This window comes from Diabrotica virgifera, chromosome 2, assembly GCF_917563875.1.
Source record: "Diabrotica virgifera virgifera chromosome 2, PGI_DIABVI_V3a".
In the NCBI taxonomy this organism is placed as follows: domain Eukaryota; kingdom Metazoa; phylum Arthropoda; class Insecta; order Coleoptera; family Chrysomelidae; genus Diabrotica; species Diabrotica virgifera.
Window position 1 is genome coordinate 86,028,868 of NC_065444.1, and position 20,901 is coordinate 86,049,768.

At 32.5% G+C, this 20,901-nt stretch overlaps 1 protein-coding gene across 1 annotated transcript in view; it reads right to left on the reverse strand.

Annotated features, from left to right (window-relative positions):
* Nucleotides 1-20,901, reverse strand: part of LOC114329741 (facilitated trehalose transporter Tret1) — a 194,658-nt gene that overhangs the window by 12,048 nt on the left and 161,709 nt on the right. The window lies entirely within an intron of this gene.

Here is a 20,901-nt window from a genome sequence, read left to right on the forward strand (position 1 = left end):
TTCGTAAATTTGAAACATACACAATAAACTTTTGTAACTCATCCGATTTAAACCAACTAGAATATGAAGGTAGGTAGCAGGTAGCACTCCTCTACGATCCCGGTCGGTTACTATAGGGCTTGGTGACCGTCAGGTCAGGGTGCATCGAAAAAGGCTAATTTTTTTTGCGATGGAAAAGTAAGACCTTACAAAAGTTGCCCAATCAACTATTTTTTTGAATTTGAAGACAATTAAAATTTTTTTGAAAAAATGTAACAGACGAAAAATTTTTTTATTTTGACACGAAAATGTAATAGCTCACAAAAGTTGCCTAACACACTATTTAGTATTTTAGTAAAATTGCGTTGAAATAAAAAAATATTTTCTGCCCCTCACGGCAACTAAAAATTAGAAAAAATACATTAATATGCGAATTAATTTTGTAAGGGAAATGTAACACCTCATAAAAGTTGAATAAATAAATTCGGTTTAATTTGGAAAATATTTTCTGGTTTCGCAAGGCAATTAAAAATTTCACTTAAGAAAAGTATACTCAAACATTCTTTTTATAACATATAAGACTAACTTATCCGTCTCCCTGAAGTCACCCAAGTTTTTTAATACTAAAATGAATATAAAGCAAAGTAGAAAATTACTATAATTTTAAAATAGTGCATTAGGTATATAAATATTACAAAAAATATATGGTAGATGTCGAAGATGTCTTCCGATTTAGCGTTAAAGTAAGGCATAGTTTTTCTGGAATCAATTCGTGTTTTTATTAACCCATCCCTCGAATACGATCCACAAACTGCTAGAGAAGCTTGCGTCACAAGCTTGACACATTGTTCTAAACATTCTTTGTGGCAGTGATATTTCTCAATCTTAATGTTAAAGGGGTCTAAGTTAGGATTCTTAATAAAATCTCGCAGATTGTCACTCGAAAATCTAGAGAATGTTCTTCTATGTTCTTCTAACAGTCGTATTACCCTTAACCCTTAAGAGTAACTTTGATACAGTTTGAATTTTGATAGTCTTTTGTGGCGCGTTTACTTCAAATTTAGCAAATATTGTGAAAAAATCTTTTAAAATAAAACTAGAATTTTGTTTTGCATCAAAATGAAAACGCGCCACGTAATATTCATATCAGATCTTTTGTAGCTGGAATATTGTATGCGCCACTCATTTTTACGGCGTTTAGCGGTTTTTTATTCTTGTATCAGGAGTTTTTCAAAGGTATTTATAAATTAAATGTATAAAGTTGAATTCCATGTTTCTCGATTACACGTTAAGCTTTATAAATCCTTTGTCGCATTATCTCCCAAATGATCTAGTGTCCATCGAATGTACACTAGATTTTTTTTTATTCGAAATAGATTGAAAAAAATATTGGGATGGCCGGTAAATGAACTCGGATTGCCCGTTGCCAGATCAAATTAGCGTCGTAACCACTACAACTACATAAACCATTTAGGGAATTATCGTTAATTGGATTATACCTACATTTGTAGCTTAATAACTTCTAAACGGCTTAACCGATTTTGTTCACTAAACATGAGTTTGGAACGTATTGACAAGTAGTATCTTATTCATCTAAGGTCAAGTATGATAACTGAAGCTATTACAGGAATTATTGAGCTTGAAAAACCGTTTTTCCCAAATAGTCCTGACGCCAGGGGGGGTACAACGGCCTTCTTAATTCAGATGGACTTACCCAAGTTTTTTTTATGTATTTTGGCCCGTAGAACACGAATTTTTTGGGTAACAGTTGATCCGGATGTCGATAAGATTGTTATAAACAAAGAAGTTGAGGAATTACATAACAGCGATTTCTTGCAAAACAAAACATTTTTTTGTATTTTTTGGATCATTCTAACCAAAAAATGTTCCTACAAGTTTTTTCGTAGGATGCATAGTTTTCGAGATAAACGCGGTTGAACTTTGAAAAAATGGAAAAATTGCAATTTTTGAACCCGAATTACCTTTGAATAAGAAATAAAATAGCAATTCTGCTTACCGCCTTTAAAAGTTTGAGTCAAATTATATCTGTTTTGAATATTTGCATTGCTAAAAATTTATTTTTTGATTGTTAAAAAAAGCTATAAACATATCGTGTTTCCCGTGCCTAATACATGCGTTTTAATGCATGCTACGTAGAAATAGCCTCGCTTTCACTTTTACCTCTTCTACCTACTCGTTCGATTTTAAATGAGAAATCATTAAAAACATCACTCAAGCACTAGGTGTTTATAGCTTTTTTTAACAATAAAATAATAAATTTTTAGCAATACAAATAATTAAAACCGATATAATTTGACTTGAACTTTCAAATGCGGTAAGCAGAATTGCTATTTTATTTTTTAATCAAAAGTTATTTGGGTTCAAAAATTGTAATTTTTCGATTTTTTGAAAGTTCAACCGCGTTTATCTCGAAAACTATGCATCCTACGAAAATATTTGTATGAACATTTTTTGGTTAGAATGGCCCAAAAAATACAAAAAAATGTTTTGTTTTGCGAGAAATCGCTGTTGTGTGATTCCTCAACTTCTTGGTTTATAACAATCTTATCGACATCCGGATCAACTGTTACCCAAAAAATTCGTGTTCTACAGGTCAAAATACATAAAAAAAACTTGGGTAAGTCCATCTGAATACAGGAGGCCGTTGTACCCCCCCTGGCGACAGGACTATTATGAAATAGATTTGATCATACTTATGAAGCCTATAACTTTAAAATTCGAATTATCCCGGATCTAAGGTATACACCGTTAGATTCGTCTAGAGTCCTTCTACAAATGCTCAGTTATTGGCGTAATTCGTAGGTTGAAATTTTGAGTAATTGTCGAAACACCAAAATTTTCAAAGTTTAGTTTTTCAGTTTTTCGGCTATACTGAGCCGTGTGTATGTCTGATCCTAACAGCTTAGACACCATTTGAAAGCTTAACTCAACGCTATTGATTTGATGTATTTACTGTTCTCCTGTCTCTTCTTGAACCGAAGATATATACCGCCAAAATATATGCCGTTTTGTACCTACCAAGTCCTATAGCTGGCTATGGGTGGTCAAAAGTCACAAACTACACCGGTTCTGAATCGGCCCTCACCTCCTCTTCAAACGCAGAGAAAAAAAATTCAGATCGGTTTAACTTTTCCACACACATACATACATACATAAATACATATCCACAAACATTTTCCCTTTTTTAAATACAAATTGACTCATATTTCTGAGCTCGGTAACTTTTGAACGGTATAACCGATTTTTAAAATTAGACATGCGTTGGAAAGGTAATGATCGCTTCTATTAGAAGCCGCAAAGGTCGGAGTTAAATTTTCGAAGTTTTTGGGAGTTTTGGGGATGAGAACGAAAACCAGACCCTAAATAGGAAGGGCCATAAAATCCACACCCTTGGACCAAAATGGATGGTTGACATATGAATAGGTGAGTCTTTTCCTGAACTTTAAGATGGGAGTTGGCCCAATTTTCAATTCAGTCAGATTTAGAAAATTGAAAATTTCGTGTATATATAGTGTCGCGTGTAGGGGGTGTAGGTGTGCGCCACTGGCGAGAACTGCCGTTCTCTGGTAATTATTATATAATATATCGTTTGTGAATTTTCAAAAATCATTCGACTCCATCGAATTATAGAATATTATGCTAGCATCGCTAGAAAGCGCATGTATAGATTCAAGAAACACTAATGTAATTAAAAAGTAATGTAATTAACAACACTAAAAAGCAACCATGCAAATAAAACGGAACGAAAGCATAAAAACAATCCTATAAAACCACAACGAGGAGTAAGACAGGGAGTAGGGAGACACCATTTCTCACAAACTATTCACCCTTGCTCTAGAAGACATTTTTAGGAAGTTAGAATGAAACAACATGAGTAAAAAACATCCGCGAATCATGCTTAAACCATTTGAAATTTGCAGATGACATAGTTTTAATAGCAGAATGTACCCAATAACTAAATGAAATGTTACAACATAGTACATTCTTTCACGGTTTTTGCTGTAAATTTTAAAGAACCGCTTGGATTGACATGAAATTTGGCATACGCATAGCTAACATATTAAAGAAAAAAAGTGATATGGTGCCGATGTGTGGTTTTGCCCTGGGGGTGAGTGTCACCCCATCTCGGGGGTGAAAAAAATATATGTCTAAGATAAGTCCCGAAATGGATAATCTGACTAATTTTAAGCAACTTTTGTTTTATAGAGTTTTTTCACCAAATCAATACTCTTCGAGATATTTGCAAGTGAATATGTTCATTTTTCAACAAAATAACCACGTTTTTAGACGGTTTTTCGCAAATAACTCAAAACGTTAGCATTTTGTCGAAAAAAATATTCTTAGCAAAACTATAGCCTATCAAAAAGTGAAAAAAAACGGTGTATATATTAGGTCTCTATACCTAGCAAAAGCAGAGTTATAGCTAATGAAAAATTTATATTCGAAAAATTCCAAATAGAATAATTCAATGTGAAATATCCAAATAATGAAGCATTCTTGGGGAAAACACATTACAACTTTTTTAAAGTGTTTAAAAAAGCTTTATTTCTGTTTTTATAAAAAAAATTATAGCATCAAATGTAAGCAAGTTACGCTCAAAATAAAGTTGGTCCCTTTTGTTTTGGCAAAAAAAATCAGGAAGATCACCCCCCAATTAGCAACTTAAATGAAATTAATCGTTACCTCTTCACAAGTTACTTTACTTATGTTGTGTTTATATGATCTGTAAGTTTCATCGATTCAAAGTGCTTATTTTTTAAAAAATTTGGTTTTAAAGTAAAATCTTTAAAAAATTTAATTTTGAAAAAAATGTTTATTTTCAAAATAACTTAAAAATTGTTAGAGATACCAAAAATTTTAAACAATAAAAAAGTCAGCTTTACTTTTCTAAATATTTTGTCATTTTTTGTTTTTCTGTAAGACAAAAATTGGTTAAGATTCGGTGTTTCTAAATTTGCATACGCTCGTGATAAATGACTCGTTCAAGCCCTTTTAACTACATCTCTTTTAAAAATAGGGACTTTGAACCAAAAACAAAAACACGAAAAACTTGTGAAGTGGTAACAATTAAGTTCATTTGAAATGCTAATTAGGGGTGATTTTCCCGATTTCTTACCAAAAAAAAATGGACCAACTTTATTTTGAGCTTAACTTGTTTAATTTTGATGCTAAAAAGTTTTTTTAAAAAACAAAAATAAGCATTTTTTAAACACTTTAAAAAAGTTAAAAAGAGTTTTCCCCAAAAAAGTACTTCGTTTTTTGGTTATGGCACGTTAAAATATTCGATTTGGAATTTGACGAATATGAACCTATTTTTCATTAGCTATAACTCTGTTTCTACTAGGTATAGTGACCTAATATGTACACCATCTTTTCCACTTTTTTACGTGCTATATTTTTGATACGAATTTTTTTCTCGACCAAATACTTACTTTTTGAGTTATCTGCGAAAAACCGTCTGAAAACGTGGTTATTTTGTAGAAAAATTAACATATTCACTCGTAAATAACTCGAAAAGTATTATTTTGGTGAAAAAACTTTATGGAACAAACGTTGCTTAGAATTAGTTAAGTATTTTATCTATTTCCGGACTTATTTCGAACATATATTTTTGCACCGCCATAAGGGGGTGAAACTAACCCCTAGGGCAAAAGCACACATCGGCACAATATCACTTTTTTTCTTTAACTTGTTAGCTATGTGTATGGCATACTTCATGTCAATCCAAGCGGTTCTTTAAAATATAGAGGTTTTGCAATATTTTACCTTTAAAGAACGTACTAACAATTAAATGAAGATTGCAGACCGGTAGGCTTAAAAATAACCCAAAATAATGAGCCAGGACCAGACAATTATTTCTAAAGTCCGGATTATAAGCATGACAGAAAGGGTCAAAATAAGCACTTATATAAGCAAAAAATTTCGCAAAAATAAGCAAAGTTTATATGAAATAAGCAAGGTTCAAGAAAAAAAAAACGTGTAAGTAATCATGGATATAATGATATAAATATGAATAAAGGATATTAACATTAAATTAGATTTATTTTTAACACGTTGACGGACACAACGTCTATAGACGTCTAACTTCGATTTATGTAATGTGACACAACGTCCAGACGTCCATAGACGTAGCATTTTCCCTATTCTACTTTGCAAAATACATATAGTGCCGGTTGTTCGAACGCTAATCAACAATGATCACTATCAAATATTTAATTACTGTCACAACTGTTAATTTCAACTTTGGTTGGGTTGCTGAAAACAATTGATTACAATTATGAGATCAGTTAATCAATTAACATAACAATTATTAACATAATTGATTAACTAATTTCATAATTGTAATCAATAATTATGTTTTCAGCAACCCAATCAAAGTTGACATTGACAGTTGTGACAGTAATTAAATATTTGATAATTATCATTTTTGATTAGCGTTCGAACAACCGGCCCATAGTGTCACAACGCATGTTTATACATTTGACGCACTGTCCCTCAACGTGTTAATTATCGTATTATTAACAATAAATAAAAAGTTACAAAAGTGTTAAGCTATAATGTAATAAAAAAAAAATCGAAAAATAATTAACATATTAATATATTTTATATTCATGGCCATTAGCATAAAAACCATTAACAATAATATGTTTTTTAAAATTGTCTTGTAAAAAGCTATGTCTTCTATCTGTATACATAAATATATTTATACGTAAAAAAAGTTCTTTCAACATCTGCAGATGTGATTGGTGCGTATTTAAATTTAGACAAAAAAAATGTACCGGTACTATTTTACAACAATATAATAAATTTTGGCTGTCTGCAGACAAATATTAGTTTATTACATGACATGTATAACGATGGGTTTTCCCGTTTATCTCCTACACCTAAGGGATTAAAATTCTTATGGTTTATTAAATTAGAGTTTTATAGCTCTGTATACTTCATATAATTTTGCTTAAGACAGGAAGCAACATGAAAGTTCACTACAGTTTATCATAAGAAGTAAAATAAACAAAGACAAGCAACATATCTTTAATAAGCATTTTTACTAAAAATCCTAATTATAAGCAAAAAAGCTTAAAAAAGGAAATATCTTATAATCCGGACTTTAATTATATCAATATAAAACTGTACCATAAAAAATGTTGAAAATTATGTATTCTTATGCTCTATTTTTTCTATTTATTTAGATTAATTAGCAAATTCTTAATTTAATTGATTATTCAATTATTTTATTTCTTGCCTATGTAAAAACACAACTAAATTCCAATTAAATTTTCCAATCAATTTTATTCAATACCTGTGATCTGTGGCTTCTAGTATTTCTGGTTGCTTACTTCTTCCAGGGTAGAAATAGGGAAATTGAAAACACTCAAAATCATATAAATGTAATCTATTGTTTTTATCAAATAAGCCGTGTACATAAGATTCAAAAAATACTAAAATTTAACTTTGTTGCAACAATCTCTAACTTAATAAATTAAACTCTAACTCTGATATCTCCTTGTTTTAACAAAATATTTATTTGATTAGTTTCTTATTTACTCATACTAAATTGAATGAATTTTATTTTTCTTTTTTTGAATTGATTTCTCAAATTTGAAATGACTACTGCGTTAAAAAATTGTTCAATAAACAAATAAACAAATATGGTTTTGATATAAATAAATTTTCTCAATTCCGACAAATGATTGGACTAACCTTTTATTCTTCACTCCCTCGTTTTCTGGATTGCGCCGTCTTTGATTCTCCCAACACGTACTCTCTGGATGTTGCGAAAAAGTCCCTCTCGTCCAAACTGCTTCCAAGAAAAACACACAGGACTTGCTCGAATATCTTGTGCACAAACGGATAATAATCAGCTACTCGTTCTAGACAAAACAAAGGAATCTCCCTCGGACCAGGAAAATTAACTATTCAACCGGTCGACGATTTGGTTTCAACTTGATTCTGCTCGCAAAGGCCGATCACACCACTCTACACTGATTCTACACTTTATAAAAAATTGGACTGCTCTCCTCCGATGTCAATTACACAGTGTCTTTATTTTTCTCTCAAATCCATACTCTCACATACATTATCCCTTCTCCTGATATTTTCCATCCAATAAACAACAACCTCTCTCAAACCATTTTTTTTAAGAAACCAAATATTCTTCCAACAACTTTTACAATTTGTCAAATTTCACAGAATATCATAATTAGTTCTTTACTACTTTCTACTTTTACAACTAAAAACTAATACAGTTTGTTTACTACATTAAAATACCTTCCCGGAAGGATCTTAAAGCCGTCTTTGTTTTCGTCAACGATGTCCAACTCTCTAATCACCGAATTGTTTTGTTCATGTCCCGTGCATTTCGTCGAATCACTTATTAGTCGTTTCACTTTTTCCCGAAACACTAGCTTAATAGCCAATTAAATTCTAAACAATTTTGGTGATATACAGGGTGATGAAAAACTATGATTTTATGGTCGTTGATATAAATTTATTTTTTTTTTGAATTTCCTTAAAAAAAAACAAATAAACAAAATTTGAGTCATGTAATCAGACTGGGAAAACCAAATCAAGAGGCTGAAATTAAAAGAACAACACAACTGGTTTACTCTTTCGGTAAACTATAAATTTTTTAAAAAATCTGCTAAAAAACTAGAAACACCGCAAAGAGCAATGAAACGATACATGCATAGAAGAGACAAGATTAGAAATACTGAGATAAGGCGTAGAACGAAGATGAGGAATATGTTGGAAGCAATAAAAAAGTATAATGGCGATGTGCCGGTCACATAGCCAGATATGCTGATAACAGGTGGACAAGGAGAATCCAAGAATGGAGACCAAGGGGGCGACAAAAACAATGGGAAGACCTCCAAACATATGGGGGTAGAGATATAATATATACGAGCAGGCGCAGGCAAATAGTGGATTAGATTGGCACAAGATAAAGAATTATGGAAGCAATTAGGCGAGGCCTATATTGAGGAGTGGATTAGAAATGGTTGACGAATAAAGAACAGAAACTATGAAGCTTTTCAGTTTTGTCTCTTAACCTTTTTATTTTTTGAAGTTATACTTTTTATGCGCGATTGGGAAAATTTTGAGAATGAATTTTTATAAAAATGACACTATGAAGTACTCGTAACACCGACAGTCTGAAGTTAGTTGCGAAATCTGCGAAATCAAGTTACGTATGTATCAGTGCAAATAATAAAGTGTGAAAAAAATATAGTGGTGTTTTTAGTAAATACATTTATTATAATTTATGTGTCTTTGGATTTGACTTCCTCGGGAATATGATAATAACTATTAAAATGTGATGAAAAGAAGATTAAAAAGCAATCATAGTATTATTTATACATTCTGTCAAAATAATTCATTAATTCATTTTGGTATCAATGTTATTCCATTGTTACCAACCTACAGCCATAGCACACTGACTTACCGGTTGTCGCCCGATAACTGTATCGAGCAGTTTCGAGCGCTGTTATGTTTTGGATGGACCACCGCTTGGGAACACCTCATGATGATCTTTTTTTTTTTTTTAATTTTTGGTACTATTTTAATAAAATATTTTGGAAAGTAGTAAGTATTAAGTATCTACGAAACGATAGCTCATCTGCTATTTTTATTTTCTGGTTTTTCTAGTGGTAACACGCTCTAATCCATGGGATGGGTAACACCGAGCAGTAACATTTCTTCCTGTATTGTTAATCATTGATTGCCAATTTATTGTACAATTTAGTACAAACATTAATATCATCTTGAAAACCACGAGATGCGTTATTATTTAATACCCAGTGTGGATCCTGTGCATACATTTCTGACGTGTTATTTTTGTTAATTTTTAAGTCGCTTATTTATTCTTTATTTATCTTTTCGGTTGGGAAGAAATGGGTTCTCGTTTTGGTACCAATTTCTATTTGTATTTCCATCCTCATCTTATAGTTTATTTAGAAATTCGTTAAAATACTAATAGGCCAGGGTAATAAGACAAAAATATACCCTGTTCGTGACACTTCAGCAGCCAGGGTACTGAAGCGTTTTTTCGACAGGTAATACCTATAGGAACAAATTATAACTATTTCCTGCGTAGGATCTAACGGCCATTTTTATTTATAAACAATTAACTGTCAAAAAATGGCATTTTCTCCTTTTTGCAAATCAACGGGAAACAGTGAAACTTATGATTTTTTTTAGTACAAATATCTTCGAGATTATGGAAAAATCTTTAAAATGACGTATTACAAAGTTTGATATACTCATTTATTGTTAATATAATTGTGAAAAAAGGTCAGAATTGCAAAAAAAAAATTTTCTCAATAACTATTGTAAAAATTAGTGTACAGCTTTTAAATTTTTGTCAAATGAGCATTCTTTGTTGCTTAATATGTGATAAAAATTTCAAAGCGATTCATTCAATTGTTTAAATTTTATTGAAATTGTTTATCCCAGAGAGCATTTTTTTTTGCAATAACATAAGTCAGAAAAAAATGACACTAGAACCATTCCACAGGTGTTAAATGAAAGAGCATGAGCTACATTTTCAACATGGTTTAAAAAAGTGAATAAAAAATGCATTTATTAGTAGGTAATAAATAATTATGCATATGTATCGTTAATTTTTCTTTATAAACTTTTTGAATATCTTTTTCCAAAAAAAATTAACTGTTTTACCCTGTTTTAAGTGCACAAATACCAAGTAATGTTATCTATATCATAATTGATAAAAAATTGTAATAAATATGTATAATTTCTTATATAACAAAATAAAAAGTTTATAAGGAAAGATTTACGATACTTTTGCATAATTATTTATTACTAATAAATGCATTTTTTTATTCACTTTTTTTAAACTAAGTTGAAAATATAGCTCATGCTCTTTCATTTGACACCTGTGGAATTGTTCTAACGTCATTTTCTTCTGACTTATGTTATTGCAAAAAAATGCTCTCTGGGATAAACAATTTGAATAAAATTTAAACAATTTAATGAATCGATTTGAAATTTTTATCACATATTAAGCACCAAAGAACCCTTATTTGAGAAAAATTTCAAAGCTCTACACTAATTTTTACAACAGTTATTGCGAAAATAATTTTTTTTTGCAATTCCGACCTTTTTTCGCAATTATATTAACAATAAATGAGTATATCAAACTTTGTAATACGTCATTTTAAAGCTTTTTCCATAATCTCGAAGATATTTGTACTAAAAAAATCATAAGTTTCCCTGTTTTCCATTGATTTGAAAAATAAGTGAAAAATGCCTTTTTTTGAGACTTAATTGTTTATAAATAAAAATGGCCGCCAGATCCTAAGCAGGAAATAGTTACAATTTGCTCTTATAGGTATTACCTGTCGAAAAAAACGCTTCAGTACCCTGGCTGTTCAAGTGTCATGGCAAAAACCTTATTACCCTGGACTATAATAAGAAATATCACCCTAGCTATAAAATAAAAATTAATCGATCAAAAAATCAAAAATTGTTTCCTTTCGGTCCGATGCCTCGACTTAATTCGAAATGAAATTCAATTAAATCAAAATCACACTCCACTCAAGATTTTCCGCCCTTTCGAAATATCAAGTGTTCTCATTTAAATGGGTTTAACAGTGTTTGACGCTTTTCATTCTTGATTCTTTTCTTTTTTAGGGCTTATATTCAATTAAATGTAGTGAAAAATGGAGCAGATTGAGCCGCACTCTAACAAACGCCGCGCGCCGTCTAAATTCATTTATTTAATGATAAATGAACGTGAACTCTTTTTTGCATAAAAGATGGCGAAAGAAAGGGGAAGAACAATAAGTATCTTAATTTTTTAAACGATTTAATCTGCTAAAAGCTCCAAAATTTCGTTATACAAAAAATAAACACTAAACGATATTTTATATTTACAAGAAGGTGCAGTGAAAAAAGTGCATTTATTTAATTTTCTACTCGAATGTTTGAACTATGAGGATACCAGGTACTATAGGTCCAGGAGGACACCAGGATACAGCCTGTCACTGCTCCTATACCAGCTTCCCATCTGTTTTGAGCGCTTCCCATGCTTTTTGTCGTCCCCCATCGTCTCTTGGATTCTCCATGTCTACCTGTTATCATTACAGTCGACTCGCGTTAATTCAAACCTGCGATAATTCGAACTTCTCTATAATTCAAAGTTATCACGAGTTCCCTACAAAATCTCTTTATATTTCGAACTAAATTTTGATGCACTTGGTAATTCGAACGAAAAAAATCATTTGCTATATAAAAAAACGACGCGTTAATTCGAACTCATCGGCGTCCAGCACTCGACAATTCAAAGTTGCAGAGAGAAAGGTGCGGAAAGATTGTAGTAAGTAGTTTTCTGTACTTTCTTTTTCTGTACCTGCTTCAAAAAATCCGGTTTCTTAAAAGAAGATCAGGAAAATCTTCCAATACTTATGGATGATGAAGAACCAGCAATAGAACCATTAGTTGACATCAGCGGTGTGAGTTTTTCTGACTTTGTTCAAGTAGATGAAGATGTTGCTGTCTCAGGTTCACTAACCGATGGTGAAATTTTTATCTGCGACAGATACGAATGAAAAAAGTAACGATGAATATGAGTACGATACATAAGAACCTTTGGCAGAGGTGTCAGTTAAGGAAGGAAGATCCTCATTCGATACCTTACAAACCTTCTGTTTACAAAACGAAAGTGATGAAAAGGCATTTCAAGTACTTTTTTCTCTTAAAAAAATTATTGAGCACTCGGGAGCAGCAGCAATGTGCTTTGAAGCAAACCAGTATAATACAGTTCTTTCGAAAGATTGAATTCACATTATAAATACATACATGTATGTAGTACACGAATGTACATCTAAACTTTTGTCATCGTTATAGAATAGAAGTTAATAAATATTAATTGATCAACAATTAATAATTCGCAGATTTCTTTATTTTCTCTCACAAATTTCGAACCATGTGATATTTCAACCACTCAATAATTCGTAATATTTTAAGAGTCCCTCGAGTTTCGAATTAACGAGAGTCGACTGTATATCGTTCCACGCCTTATATTAGTGTTTAGAATCTTGTCTGTTAGTATTATTCCAGCATGTTTTGTTCCATTGACCAGTTGCATTGTTTTTTTATAGTTTTTTACCAGATTTCCTGGTATGGGCTACGCTCTCCTACCTCCGACCACTTCTGAAGTCGGTCTCTCCCAGTTGTTCCGATCTTTATCTAGTCCACTATTATTTCCTGGTAAGGGCTACGGTAAGTACAAATCCGTAGTGATAACTGGAATTATGCATGCTATACACTTTTTCTTTAAGTTTCTAGGAATGCAGGTGCTTTTCCAGATATAAATATGTTAGTTTACCTAAAGCGGCCCTCGCCAATTATTGTGTACTTCACATTGGATCTGCAGTTTTAACCCTGGAAGATCACACCCTCATCTATGGATCACACCTATTTTTTTACATAAACCGCACACATGGGTGTCAGATACCCAATGATTTTTTGTGAAGAAATAAAAAAAAAGTAAATATTTTATGATTTCCAGAGACTCTCTAATCACTATTGAATACATACGAATAATTAAATCGATAATTTTATTTTCTCTCTCTTAATTGTAGTAACACAAAAGAACAAAATATTAAAAATACCTAAAAATAATTAAAAAACATTTTCTAAAAAACCGGAAACATAATTCAAAATATTTTAATTTAATTTAACAACAAAATGGTCTTTCTAACTAAAATATAACACCTTTTGATTATAGAACTCATATTCATTCTTAGCCAGGTATTTCAGTTTCACTCATTTTAGTAACTACTTTCATAAGACAATGTGGCTCTATGCTTCATTCATTATGCTTTATAGCAAGCCGAGCATGCACGCTTTGCTTTTCCATCTTTGCCTTTGCAGAAATAACACCTAGTTTTCTTTACTAAATTTGTGGGATGTTGTGTTGTTAGGTCATTAACTTGAACGCACACTTGATCGCAAACCTCACACATGGGTGCTACATACCCTAGCCTGTATTCAATAAATTCTCGTGATTGTAAATATTGCTCAAATGAAACCGCAACTACACACCCGTCCTTGGCAGACTAGAGACTGAATTTACATAAAGCAGTATTACCATTGAAATGCAGCTGCGCAAGCTACATGCAGTTAAGTGTCGCGATGGGTATCTCACACCCTAGTGTGAGCTTCCAGGGTTAATGACCTTATTTGCGATTTTGACCTTTTTGTGGTATATGGTTTCAACGACCATTTCCTAGGTAAGTACCTATCTGTTACTTGGCTGTTACTGATATTAACAGAATTTTCCTCTTTATCACTTTTCGGATATTCTTGATTCTATTTAAATTGTTTTAATTTTTTTTATTTATCTAGTTTGGTTACTTTTACCTACTGCGATAGTTTGTCTTAATACTTAAGTTAGTTCTTGCAGGAAGGAAGTCAGATTGTCACTGTTTATACCTTCTCTGATGAGAAAGAATTAATTTTTATTAGATCTGTGTAATATGAATGTAAAAGCTGGTTATAGTATGTTTTTATAATTAGTCTGATTAGACAAGAAAACAATGCGAAATGAACTTAGATGAAACCTAGTTTGGCTTTTGAGTGCACTTGGTACCAGTAAGACACTTTTTGAATTAAATATACTTCCCCAAAAGCACCGCGACTTAAAAGTACTTATGTAGCTTTCATCGATTATGAAAAATCCTTAGATATAATACAGCTTGTAACGCTTTGGAACAAACCTAATATCAGAAGGAAATGAGAAGCTGATTACAAAAGAGTTGCAAATAAATCTACAAACCATTATTTCAGTATTCACCCTACACCTCCAAAAAATATTCCTCACTTCACCTTTAATTATAATAGAGCAGAAATATCACTATTGACTCGTTTAAAATTGAACCATGGTCGCTTTCCATCTCACTTATATAAAATTGGAATACTTAACTCTCCTGTCTGTAGTTGTGACAGTGTATCCATTGGTGATCTAAATCATATATTTCTAGAATGTTGTCTGAACTCTCAATCTTCTTCAATTCTGTATCAAGAACTAATTCATCACGAGTGTCCATTGCCGCTAAATATTACAGCTCTCATTTCTTCCTCAGATAAATCGGTACTAGATTCCATCATTAATTTTATCAGAAATTCAAAAATAGCGGTATAGTTTAAAGTAGACGACATGAAAACATTTAATATACTTAAGAAATTACATGTTTTGTGGCAAATAGATTTTGTCTGAAGCCAGGATCTCACACACACACACAACGCTTTGGAATATATTAAAAACCAAGGGCATTCAAAAACATTGAAAAATATCTTCTAATTTGCGTGTCCTCTCTGTTTTAAAGGTTGGCAATCATCAAAGCTATTTGAGGTTCGAGTGTCTTCTTTCTATTGATCTCTTCTTCTGATAATTGTTTCCTGCATTTTATGAGTTAGAGCGGCTCGTGATTGCAACTACATTATATTGGGTCAAAAGTACTTAATCAATCTATCTCTTCCTAGATATTATGAAAAAATTAAAAACATCTATCCAAACAATGAGATAGAAAGCAGAATAGATAGACACCTTACGGAACCTATAGATACAGGCAATGGAATAAGACAATGGGATTCACTAAGCCCTGTGCCTGTGATATTCAATCTAATGGATGAAGTCGTAAAGAGCGCTAATAAAGGAAGAGGATAGAATGGGGAGTAGGTAATAATATTAAAATTCTCTGCTACGCAGACGGTGCAATATAGATAGTCCAAAATGAACATAACCTTCAAAGATTTAATATAAGAGCAAAATAATTTAACACGACGATTTCAATTCAAAACACTAGAAGAACGGTAATCATTAAAGAACCAATAAGGTTCTTGAATTGAAAATGAGACCAACAATGACGTTCGCATCAGAAGCAAGACCAAACACAGCCAAAAACACAAAGAGTGCTGGAAACAGAAGAAATGAGAATAGTATGTAGTATACACACCCAAACTTATATGGAATCACCATGTATTTCAAAACAATATTTATTTCTTTTGAAAAAAGTTGTTATTGTTGTGAAGACTAAAGGTTTTTATTGAAAATAAACAATTAGATAAGACAATCAGATAGTACAGCTCGGTATGGTATAGGTTATTTGCTGAAGTTGCAAATAAACTAACTTTTGCGGCCAAAGTCGAAAATATGTATAATGTGGGGTTATAGAGCTTACAACGGGGAAATATTATTGGTTTTGTGGAGCTAGTAATGTTCTCAGAAGGAACATAGCTGCAGAGAGAGGCGTAACAGAGGGCGTTCAGTCCAAAACCTATGCTAGGTAACAGGAGCTAGGAAAGCTCAAAAATAAAGTAAGGGAAAGTCGCCAAAAAGTAAAAACGGCTCGCCGCGATCGTTTAATTGTCCAATCAGCTGGAAGACACCTAACCATTTCTTACCAGCAGCTCCAAAGGCAGCATTTGGAAGCTAACTGTGTAGGTGTAACTGTTTCAGTTAAAACGATAAGAAGAAGAGTTCGTGCCAAGAAGTATACATCAGGAGACAGTTATGGGTTCCCGAGTTATCCAGGCAGCACAAGATTGATTGCCTAAATTGGTGTCTTCACCACCAAAACTGGAACATTGGGAATTGACAAAATGTGGTATTTTCAGAAAAACTCAGGATTTGTGTAAAATCAGATGATCCACGGAATCATGTATTTAGAGGTAGAGGAAGACAAGCAAGAACGAAAACAGATCTGTTAACGACTATAAAAGGGGAAGTATAATGTTCTGGAGAGGAATTGTGATCCGTAAAAAAACTCCTTTAATGTTCATCCGGTTAAGTTTAACTGCTCATAGGTATGTTGATAAATAACCTGTAGTTAGGCTGTGGAGAGGTGCAACAGGAGAAAATTTAATTTTCATGTATGATAATGGACCTACACGTACCATTAGAGTGACTAAAGACATCATTGAAGCAGAAGGTATCCCTTGTTTGGAGTGGCCTGCTTGCTCACCCGAGCATTACCCTATAGAGTATTTGTGGGATATGCTTAAAAGAAAAATTATAGCTCGCAGGGAAAATCCACAAAACACCGCACGGCTAGTACAAGCTGCTCTTGAAGAATGGAGCAACCTACCACAACAAAATGCCGATAATTTGATTAGGAGGATGCCCACGCAAACTGAAGCTTGCATACGGACAAGAGGTGATAGCACTGACTACCAAAAAAAAAAAAAAACAAAATAAAATAAATAAAAGCAGTTAAAATAAACCATATTCGTTTTACCAATCATTCGTTTGACCGCACAAGAGGTGGAGCGATTATTTTTCATAGAGATAACAACTTGCAAACGACAAGCAAAATTGCTAACACAAAGGAAGAAAAACAAGAAGATATCTCATTCCTTTTCATTAAGAACATTTTCCCCATTTATTTCATGAAATGATCAAACCTGTATGTTTGTCATAGTCATAGTAGATTTTAAGTGCTATCGAACCAACAGCCCTGTACTTAATCTATTATTGCTTTCCTACAAATTCAGCTGTACCATATATTTACAGTGTAACATGTTTTCGTTAAGCCTAATCCAATTTAGCTTCGTAGTATACATCCTAATTAATGATATTCTTGAGTAATTTACTATACACCAACGTGACAGACAACAAACATAGTGTCAACTGGGAATTAGGATAATATACAGAGTGCGCCAAACCTCTAGCTTTCTTTTGTTACGGCTAATGTATGTTAGAAATGTTTATTAAAATTATTTTCGGTTATATAGGGTCAGTCTTAACAACGGAATAAACTAAAGTTGTGTTTTATTTTAAGGGAACACGCTGTAAAGCATTTTTGAATATATTTATTAAAAAAATGAAGAGTTCGTAAACGGTTTTTTAGGTATAAAGTCAATCATTTTTGAAATATTTACACGCTCATTGAGGATGGTAATGGTAATATTTAAAGAGCTGTGGATTAGGTTTCCAAGATAATAAATATATGAATGACACAACAAAGTTTTTCTAGTGTATTGTTATTTTTAAATGATTTATTAGCTTTGGGAACCATCCCCCATAGATGGTCCCTTTATTTTGCTGTGGGATTGTACATACCTAGCATGTTCCATTTTGTAGATATATATCCCTGTAGATTTTGTAAAACTATATTTTGGATGTACCTACCCAAAACATAATCTAGTGGAGTTATTGTTGGAGATCTTGGTGGCCATTCCACGGTACCACCGTATCCGATCCAACTGTCACTGTTGGTATTATTTAACACATGCCTAACATAATATATTGTACGATGCAGTATTGTCCTGTCGTGTTGAAAAACATGTTTCGTCTAATTCGGAAGAGAATATCCTCTATATACCAAGCCAAGTAAGCCTCTTAAATAAGATCTATAAAACAGCAAATATGGCAGTCGAATGGAAAAATAAAACAAACAAAACAAATCCTATAGAAACACGTAGAGGCGTAAGACAAGGAGATGTAATATCCTCAAAACTTTTCACCTTAGCTTTGGAAGACGTCTTTAAAGAACTGGAATCGGTATCAACATAAACGGGAAGAATCTCAATAACCTCAGATATTGCGATGATGTTGTCCTTATTACAACCAAATAAGAAGAACTAGCCACAATGCTGACTCAACTAGACTCAACGCATCAGAGAAGGATTAGATAGGATTAAAAATGAACGTGAGTAAAACAAAAATCATGACAAATACAAATGACAGAATAAATTTAAATATAAATAATGTCAATATTGAGATTGTTAACGAAACAATACCTGGGTCAAAAAATCAAAGCTAATAAAGAGAACCAAACAATTGAAGTACAGAGAAGAATCCGATTGGTGTGGGCAGCGTTTGAAAAGTTAAGATGGATACTAAAAAGCGTACAGATACAACAGTACGTAAAATCCCGTGTACTTGACCAGTGCATCCTTCCTGTTCTGATGTATGGCTCAGAAACATGGAGATTAACAAAGGCCATAATAAACAAAGTAGAAATAACTCAGAGAAAAATGGAAAGATCCATGTTGGGAATAAAACTACAAGACAGAAAATCAAACAAATGGATAAGAGAGAAAACAAAAGTAAAAATGTAACTGAACATCTAACAGGGTTAAAATGGAGATTTGTGGGCCACAATGCGGGACAGGAAGATATAAGATGGAATGCTGAAATACAAAACTGGATACCATGGACAGGAAGAAGAGGAAGAGGAAGAGCTCAGATGCGATGGAAGGACGATATTGTAAAAGCTGCAGGAACTAACTAGAAAATCGCAGCCAAAAACAGACGGAAATGGAAAGATTTGGGGAAGACCTATGTCCAAAGTTGGATAGAAATGGGCTAAAGAAGAAAGAAGACCAAGCCAAGTAACTCGTCCATTATAAACCTATGATACTCATTGCTAGTAACCGTTCGGTCAAAGAAGTATGGTCTAATAACATATTATCCAACATTGCCTCTTCACACATTCAACGATCACCTTTTTGTCGGACGTGCATTGTAACATTGTAGCATTGTACATTGGACGTGCATTGTAACTTGAAAGAGGTGTAGTTTCTCATTTGAGTAATAATGATAGTTATGTCTGTTAACGTACCAATGTACCCATTGCGAAAAAATGTCGATTCACCAACAATAAAATAATATCTAATAATAAAACACTGAAAACGTTTGTTTTCTATACTTCCACAGAATTTATTATAACTAAGTGACTACAGCTGTTTCGGCAGAGTGCCTTTCTCAAGTGATATAGTTTACAATGTGTTTGCCTTTTTAAGTCTTCAACTGAAGAGGTTGAGGAGTGGGGAGCTGTTTGTCTCGAGTTGGTCATTCAGAATTATATCTGTATTTTTCAGTTTAATAATTTCCATAGATTCTAAACAAGATAGCTTAAGGCCTTTATTTTGAATATGCAGAATTTGAAACTCTTCATTGAAAGAATGATTATGTTCTAGAAGGTGAAGTGCGTATGTAGAAGTGTCTGTTTTTCTATTGTTGAATGCCCTTTTGTGTTCTGCTATCGGTTTGTCAAAAGTTCTGCCAGTTTGACCGATGTACGGATAGCAGAACACAAAACGGCATTCAACAATAGAAAAACAGACACTTCTACATACGCACTTCACCTTCTAGATCATAATCATTCTTTCAATGAAGAGTTTCAAATTCTGCATATTCAAAATAAAGGCCTTAAGCTATCTTGTTTAGAATCTATGGAAATTATTAAACTGAAAAATACAGATATAATGCTGAATGACCAACTCGAGACAAACAGCTCCCCACTCCTCAACCTCTTCAGTTGAAGACTTAAAAAGGCAAACACATTGTAAACTATATCACTTGAGAAAGGCACTCTGCCGAAACAGCTGTAGTCACTTAGTTATAATAAATTCTGTGGAAGTATAGAAAACAAATGTTTTCAGTGTTTTATTATTAGATAAAATGAACTTCCATCAAGTAACGGTCGAATCCATCAATTATAAAATAATATGTTCCAAAAAATTTATATTTTGACTTAAGGTGATACAGTAGCGATCAACAGGTAGCCAAAACGTGTTCCAAGATTGGGGCTGTAATTTTGAATATTTTTTCGAGATATTTGGCACACGTATTCGTAATATAATAAAGAATGGCGGTACAGAGCCCAATTTGAAAAATATATTAATATGTGGAAATTACTCTGTAATTAAATACAATATTAAAAAAACGAGCCTGTACCGCCATTAAGAAGAACAAAAAATACACTTTCTTCAAATAAACTTTTTTATCCGATGCCTAGATTTTGTGTCATTTTGGAACTACTAATGAAATAAAAAATTTTAGTAGTTCCAAAATGACACAAAATCTAGGCATCGGACAAAAAAGTTTATTTGAAGAAAATGTATTTTTTTGTTCTTCTTAATGGCGGTACAGGC